The following is an 8,460-nucleotide window of genomic DNA, read 5'->3' on the forward strand; positions in this document are numbered from 1 at the left end:
ATTTATTGCTTGTAGACTTTTGGATAGCAGCCATCCTGACCTCATTGTGGTTTTGATTTGCATTTCTCTGATAATGAGTCATGTTGAGCATCTTTTCATGTGTTTGTTAGCCATCTGTATGTCTTCTTTGGAGAAATGTCTGTTTAGTTCTTTGGCCCATTTTTTGATTGGGTCATTTATTTTTCTGGAATTGAGCTTCAGGAGTTGCTTGTATATTTTTGAGATTAATCCTTTGTCTGTTTCCTCATTTGCTATTATTTTCTCCCAATCTGAGGGCTGTCTTTTCACCTTGCTTATAGTTTCCTTTGTTGTGCAAAAGCTTTTAAGTTTCATTAGGTTCCATTTGTTTATTTTTGCTTTTATTTCCAATATTCTGAGAGGTGGGTCATAGAAGATCTTGCTGTGATTTATGTCGGAGAGTGTATAAAAATGGAATGCTTCACGAATTTGTGTATCATCCTTACGCAGGGGCCATGCTAATTTTCTCTGTATCGTTCCAATTTTAGTATATGTGCTGCCGAAGTGAGCACTCTAGCTTTCTTTTCATTTCTATTTGTATGGAATATCTTTTTTCATCCCCTCACTGTCTACATGTGTCCCTACCTCTGAAGTGGGTCTCTTGAGACAGCATATGTATGAATCTTGTTTTTGTATCCATTAAGCCAGTCTGTGACTTTTGATTGGAGCATTTAATCCAGTTAGTTTTAAGGTAATTATTGATATGTATGTTCCTATTGCTATTCTTTTAATTGTTTGGGGTATGTTTTTGTAGGTCTTTTTTCTTCCCTTCCTTTTTTGTTCTCTTCTTTTGTGTTTTTATGAGCACCTTTAGTATTGTGTTAGAGTTGCATTTACCTTTTTGTGTATGTATCTATTGTAAGTTCTTGATTTGCAGTTCCTATGAGGTTTTGATGTAACAGACTATGTATATGGTTTTAAGTTGCTGTTCTTTTCATTTCAAATGCAATTTCCATTTCCTGCCTTTGTACTCTCCTCTTTCCATAGTTTCTGCTTTTGATAACATATTTATATGTGGATGATTTCTTACTTTTGCAGTATGTCTCCTTTACCAGTGATCTTTCCCATTTCTGATTTTGTGGTTTCTAGTTGTGGCCTTTTTTGTCCCCTCAGCCTAGAGAAATTCCTTTAGTATTTGTAAAATTGACTTGGTGGTGCTACATTCTCTTAGCTTCTGTAAAGTTTTGATTTCTCTGTTGAATCTGAATGACATCCTTGCTGGGTAGAGTATTGGCTGTAGTTTTTTCCCTTTCATCACTTTAAACATATTGTGCCATTCCCTTCTGGTGTGCAGAGTTTCTGTTGAAAAATAACAGGTAACTTTATGGAAATTCCCTTTTATTTGTTGCTTTCAATATTTTTTCTTTGAACTTAATTTTTTTAGTTTTATTAATATGTGTCTTGATGTGTTTCTTCTTGCATTTATCTACATGGTGCTTGGGTTTATGTATGTACATAAACCTCCTTGAGTTCAAGTATGCATGAGACTTTCTGATTACTGGACTAGGATGACTATTTCCGTTCCCATGTTAGAGAAGTTTCAGGCTATAATCTCCTCAAATATGTTCTCGGGTTTCTTTTCTTCCTCTCCTTCTGGGGCCTCTATAATGCAAATGTTGGTGCTTTTAATGTTGCCCCCAGAGGTTTCCTAAACTGTCCTCATTTCTTTGTATTCTTTATTCTTTACTCCATTCTGTGACACTGATTTCCATTATTCTGTCTTCCAGGTTGCTTATGCATTCTTCTGCCTCAGTTATTCTGCTATTAATTCCTTCTAGTGTATTTTTCTCTTTGGTTGTTTATCTCTGTTCATTTTTGTTTGTTTCTTCTACAGATCTTTTATCTCATTGTTAGGAATTTCTTGTATCCTCTCAATCTGTGCCTCCATTCTTTTCCCAAGATTTTGGATCATCTTTACTATCATTACAATGAATTCTTTTTCAATAGGTTGCCCATCGTCTCTTCATTTAGTTGTTCTTATAGGTTTTTATCTTGCTCCTTCATCTGCAACATTTCTCTGTTGCTTCATTTTGTCTGACTTCCTATGTTTGTGGTCTTCTTTTCACAGGCTGTGTGATAGTAGCTCCTCTGGTTTTGGGGGCCTAACCCCTGGTGGGTGAGTTTGACCCAGGGGCTTGCACAGGTTTCACGGTGTGGAGAACTGGTGCCTGCTCTCTGGTGGTCAGAGGCAAATCATGTCTCTGGTGAACAGTGCCCTGTTACATGGTGTGTTGAGGATGACTTTGAGCTTAGAAGGACTTGAGGCAACCTGTCTGCTGATGGGTAAGTATTTGTTCCTGTCTTGCTGGAACCTGTAAGCTGTTGTAAGAGGTTGGATCTTGCTGAAATGAGGACTTCCTGAAGAGATCATGCCAATTAATCTTCCCTGGGGACTCTGATAACCAGTGTTTTTGTCCTTGTACTAAGCTATAGTCAACTCCTGCCTGCCTGCTAGGAGTCCCTCTAAGACCCCTGGGTAGGTTTAGTCCAGGTTCCTTTGGAGGTACTGCTTTGTGCTGGGTCCCAGTGCATGTGAGATCTTGTGTGCACCCTCCAAGAGTAGAATCTCTCTTTCCATCAGCCCTGTGCTAAATGCTCTGAGGGTTCTTCCTGCCATACCCTCAGAATGTCTTGGAGGGTTATTTTTATGTGAGAATCTCACAGTGTAGTCTGCATGGATTTCTTTATTTATTTTGGGGGGTGTGAGGGCTATTTTTAATATAGATGTTTGCCACCTCTTTTTTTAGCATATACTGAGTATCATCCCCTTGAGAGGGGGTTTGACTGGTATTGTGGTGACCAGAGTCTGCCCTGCATATTGAGTGGTACCTCCCCTTTTCTCTGTGATTTTCACTGCCCTGTTGGGGTGGAGTTTGGTCTCTAGTTTTGGGGAGGGGGAGATCTGCTCCCCAGGTCTGTTTCCATGCTGTGTTTCTGATTTTTGGTGTGAGGCAGGAGGGAGTGGAGCATTCTCACTTGGAGAGAAGTCACTGAGTATTCCTCCTCTAGAAATGTTTACCTGTGAGCGTGCTCTGATGTGTCACCTTTCACCCATGGTCTGTACTCTTTAGTTACTCAGCTGTTGTCACTGCTCTTGACCCCATTTTAATCATTGGCATGCTAGCAATTGGCCCTCGTCTCTCTTGGGTGCTATTTTCACCATTCCACCAGCATAGATCCACTAAAGTCAGGTCCCAGAATTGCAGCAATCATGAATATGGGCTCGCTGTGGGCACTATGGGGGCAGCTCAGATACCGTGTGTACATGCTGACAAGTCCACAGTTGCTAAACTTAGACCCATCTCGGCTGCAAGAGCACTTGATGACTGTTCAGATGTTCTACAGGGAATGAGATAAGAAAACTGGTTGTGGCGATGTAATTCTCAGGTTTGTATAGCTGTGAGGAGAGATTCCAGCTCTTCTTCCTTAGCCGCATGGCCCCTGGGGCTCAACTGTGATTTCACCTCCACCATTGTGTGCATGGCCCAGACTCTGTAGTCCCCAACCCCCAAATGAAATAAGTATGTCTCCAGAAGGGGTTATGGACAGGCAGATACCCTAATATAACAATTAAGTTTCATCAAAAATTTCTTAATGCACTTTTAGCTTCTTTGGTGATTGGTATATGATTGCATGAGTTTGAATAAACTCTGGGAGTTTGTGATGGACAGGGAGGCCTGGCGTGCTGCGATTCATGGGGTCGCAAAGAATCAGACACAACTGAGTGACTGAACTGACTGACTGACTGATATGATTGCTTCCTAGAAAAATCTTTATCAGAGAGAAGACCCATTATCTCTGTCCCAGTCACAACTCACTGCCATCTTTTATTGTTAAGATATTCATTCATTCATTCATTCATTCAGTGAACAAATATTTAATGAACACTCATAACATCTCTTGCACTCTTTTAGGTATTAGACACAGAGTGGACAGGACAGATTCATAGCAATTAATTTCACTTAAGTGGATAATGGGTGTAAGGGAGCTGGGACAGGATTTGAGAAAAAGATTTAGGTTTCTCTGGTGGCTCAGATGGTAAAAATCTGCCTGTAATGTGGGAGACCTGGATTCATTTCCTGGGCTGGGAAGATCCCCTGGAGGAGGGCAATGGCGACCCACTCCAGTATCCTTGCCTGGAGAATCTCATGGACAGAGGAGCCTGGCAGGCTCTAATCAATGGGGTCACAAAGAGACAGGACTGAGCGATAAAAGCACAGTGTGTGGGCCACTCACAGGTGTCTGCTCCAGAGGCTGCTCCTGGAGCCTGTGAGCCTTCAATGGTGGGGATGGGTCACATGCGGGGAGCCAGTGGCAACATGCTCAAGACAGTCAGCCCTGATCAGGATGGTGCATGCGGAGGTGGAGGGAGATACAAGGCAGGCAGCCATGGGCATGAGAGAGCCAGCCTCAGTGGGGACAGGGCATGTGGAGGAGACAGCAGCTGCAGGTTCAAGAGAGCTGGCTTCCTAGTACCCCAGGAGCCCTTCCTAGTACTCCGGGAATCAGGGGCTGGCACATGGGCAGAGAGAATGCAATGGTGGCCCCATCCTTTGCATGTAACTTAAGCATGGTAGTTCATTTCTGTGGCTGTCTGGGCTTCCTCCATGAGCATTGCTAGTTGTGGAACTCCTCTCTACTGTCCCCTCAGGCTGTCTCCTCAGAGCCAAGAGCAGTCCTCTCCCTGGAACTGCTCTCCAAATCCTACATTCCAGCACCCAGCCCCCATCCACACTGATGGACACACTTTTCAAGCTGTGACACACAGTGTTGTGGCTTGGACCTTCTATACAGGTCTGTCCTACCTGCCACTGGTTGCTTTGCTCTCCTCTGAACCCCCAAAGCTCCCCTTCTGTCCGAGCTGATCTGTCTGCTGATAAGGGCCTTCCCTGGTTGTAGGAATCTCTCCTCTTCTTTAGCTCCCCTCTCTGAGGTATGGGTTATGTCCTGCTTCCCTTTCTCATCCTTTTCCCGTCTTTCTTTGGTCCTACCCAGTTATGTGGGGACCTTTCTTGCCCTTTTAAGTGTCTCCAGTTCTCTGCTAGTGTTTAGCAGGTGCTTTGTGAAAGCTGTTTCATTTATTGATGCATTCTTTTTTTAAGACACTAATTTTTTTAAAGATTTGTTTATTTTTGGCTGTTTCAGGTCTCCGTTGCACATGGGCTTTCTCTAGCTTTGGTGAGGAGGAGCTACTCTCCATTGTAGTGTTAGTGCTTATCATCGCAGTGGCTTCTTTTGCTGTAGAGCACAGGATCTAGACATGTGGGCTTCAGGAGTTTTGGCACATGGCCAGTAGTCGTGCTGCATGGGGTTAGTTGCTCCTTGGCATGTGGTATCTTCCTGGAGCAGGAATGAATCTCGTGTGCCCTGAATTGAGAGGGGAATTCTGAAGCACTATACAACCAGAGAAGCCCTCCTGATGTACTTTTGATGACTATGTGAGGAAAGGTGAACTCTAAATCTTCTTACACTTCTGCCATCTTGACTCAATTCTCTTTTATTCCTTTTGAATTAATTTTTGTGTGTGGTATAAGGTTAACACCAAAATCAGATTTATTATATTCTTTGCAGACAAAGATGGAGAAGCTCTATATGGTCAGCAAAAACAAGACAGGGAGCAGACTGTGGCTCAGATCATGAACTCCTGATTGCCAAATTAAGACTTAAAATGAAGTGGGAAAACCATCAAATGATTCAGGCATGACCTAAATCAAATTATTTATGATAATACAGTGGAAGTGAGAAATAGAATTAAGGGACTAAATCTGATACACAGAGTTCCTGATGAACTATGGACAGAGGTTCGTGACATTGTACAGGAGACAGGGATCAAGACCATCCCCAAGAAAAAGAAATGCAAGAAAGCAAAATGGCTGTCTGAGGAGGCCTTACTGATAGCTGTGAAAAGAGGAGAAGCAAAAGACAAAAGAGAAAAGGAAAGATGTACTCATTTAAATGCAGAGTTCCAAAGAATAGCAAGTAGAGACAAGAAAGCCTTACTCGGCGACTAATACAAAGAAATAAAGGAAAACAATAGAATGTGAAAGACTCGAGAGCTCTTCAAGAAAATTAGAGATACCAAGGGAACATTTCATGCAAAGATAGATTCGATAAAGGACAGAAATGGTATGGACCTAACAGAAGCAGAAGATATTAACAAGAGGTGGCAAGAATACACAGAAGAACTGCACAAAAAAGATCTGCACGACCCAGATAATCACAATAGTGTGATCACTCACCTAGAGCCAGACATCCTGGAATGTGAAGTCAAGTGGGCCTTAGGAAGCATCACTACGAACAAAGCTAGTGGAGGTAATGGAATTCCAGTTGAGCTATTGCAAATCCTAAAAGATGATGCTGTGAGTGTTGCACTCAGTATGTCAGCAAATTTGGAAAACTCAGCAGTGGCCACAGGCCTGGAAAAGTTCAGTTTTCATTCCAACCCCTAAGAAAGGTCATTGCAAAGAATGTTCAAACTACTGAACAATTGCACTCATCTCACATGCTAGCAAAGTAATGTTCAAAATTCTCCAAGCCATGCTTCAATAGTATGTGAACTGTGAGCTTCCGGATGTTCAAGCTGGTTTTAGAAAAGGCAGAGGAACCAGAGATCAAATTGCCAACATCTGCTGGGTCATCAAAAAAGCAAGAGAGTTCCAGAAAAACATCTATTTCTGCTTTATTGACTATGTCAAAGCCTTTTGACTGTGTGGATCACAATAAACTGTGGAAAGTTCTGAAAGAGATGGGAATAGCAGACCACCTGACCTGCCTCTTGAGAACCCTGTATGCAGGTCAGGAAGCAACAGTTAGAACTGGACATGGAACAACAGACTGGTTCCAAATAGGAAAAGGAGCACGTCAAGGCCGTATATTGTCACCCTGCTTATTTAACTTATATGCAGAGTACATCATGAGAAATGCTGGGCTGGAGGAAGCACAAGCTAGAATCAAGATTGCCGGGAGAAATATCAATAACCTCAGATATGCAGATGACACCACCCTTATGGCAGAAAGTGAAGAAGAACTAAAGAACCTCTTGATGAAAGTGAAAGAGGAGAGTGAAAAAGTTGGCTTAAAGTTCAACATTCAGAAAACAAAGATCATGGCATCCAGTCCCATCTCTTCATGTCAAATAGATGGGGAAACAGTGGAAACAGTGGCTGACTTAATTTTTGAGGGCTCTGCACAATCACTGCAGATTGTGACTGTAGTCATGACATTAAAAGGCACTTATTCCTTGGATAGAAAGTTATGACCAACCTAGATAGCACATTAAAAAGCAGAGACATTACTTTATCAACAAATGTCCATCTGGGTCAAGGCTATGGTTTTTCCTGTGGTCGTGTATGGATGTGAGAGTTGGACTATAAAGAAAGCTGAGTGTCAAAGAATTGATGCTTTTGAACTGTGTTGTTGGAGAAGACTCTTGAGAGTCCCTTGGACTGCAAGGAGATCCAACCAGTCCATTCTAAAGGAGATCAGTCTTGGGTGTTCATTGGAAGGACTGATGCTGAAGCTGAAACTCTAGTACTCTGGCCACTTGATTGAAGAGCTGACTCATTTGAAAAGATCCTGATGTTGGGAAAGACTGAAGACAGGAGGAGAAGGGGATGACAGAGGATGAGATGGTTGCATGGCATCACTGACTCAATGGACATGGGTTTGGGTAGGCTCCAGGAGTTGATGATGGACAGGGAGGACTGGTGCGCTGAGGATCATGGGGTTGCAAAGAGTCGGACATGACTGAAGAACTGAACTGAACTGAACTGATAACGTTAAGATCCACCTTTATACTTTTGCCTGTGGTATCCAATTTTTCCAGCATGATTTGTGGAAAAGATGGTCCTTTTTCCTTTGAATGGTTTTGACATTTCTGTGAAAGAGTGCCAAATATGTGAAGGTTTTTCCCTGGGCTCTATTATATTCCATTTATCTACATACCTGTCCTTATGCCAATAGCACCTGTTTTGTTTACTGTAGCCTTTTAGTAAATTTTCAAATTATGTAGTATGAGTTTGCCAACTTGTTCTTTCCCAGAATTGTTTTGGGTATTTTTGATCCCTCGAGATTCCATGTGAAATTCAAGATAAATTTTTCTATTCCTGCAAAAAAGAATCTATTGGGATTTTCATAGGGATTGCATTGAATCTCTCGATTGCTTAGGTAGCACTGTCATTTTAGCAATATTAAATTTTCTGAGGCTAGACCTTCAAGGTGGTAGAGGAGTAAGCCTTAGCGATCACCTTCCTCACCACAAATACATCAAAAATATACCTGCATTTGGAACAATTCTTAGAGAACTGGATGCTGGCAGAAGACCTCAAACTTCCAAAAAAGCAAGCAAATCTCCACATAATGGGGTAAGGTAAAAGAAAAAAGAAAGAGAAGAGACAGGAAGCAAGATGGGACCTCAGTCTTTGGGAGGAAGCTGTGAAGGAG

The 8,460-nt window shown here is 42.1% G+C and overlaps 1 non-coding gene across 1 annotated transcript; it reads right to left on the minus strand.

Moving 5' to 3' along the window:
* Positions 1 to 423: 423 nt before the first annotated feature.
* On the minus strand, positions 424 to 530 carry LOC136165641 (U6 spliceosomal RNA). The gene has a single exon (XR_010662646.1). It is a non-coding gene; the product is annotated as a U6 spliceosomal RNA (small nuclear RNA).
* Positions 531 to 8,460: the final 7,930 nt, after the last annotated feature.

This window comes from Muntiacus reevesi, chromosome 3 (genome assembly GCF_963930625.1).
Source record: "Muntiacus reevesi chromosome 3, mMunRee1.1, whole genome shotgun sequence".
NCBI classification, from domain to species: domain Eukaryota; kingdom Metazoa; phylum Chordata; class Mammalia; order Artiodactyla; family Cervidae; genus Muntiacus; species Muntiacus reevesi.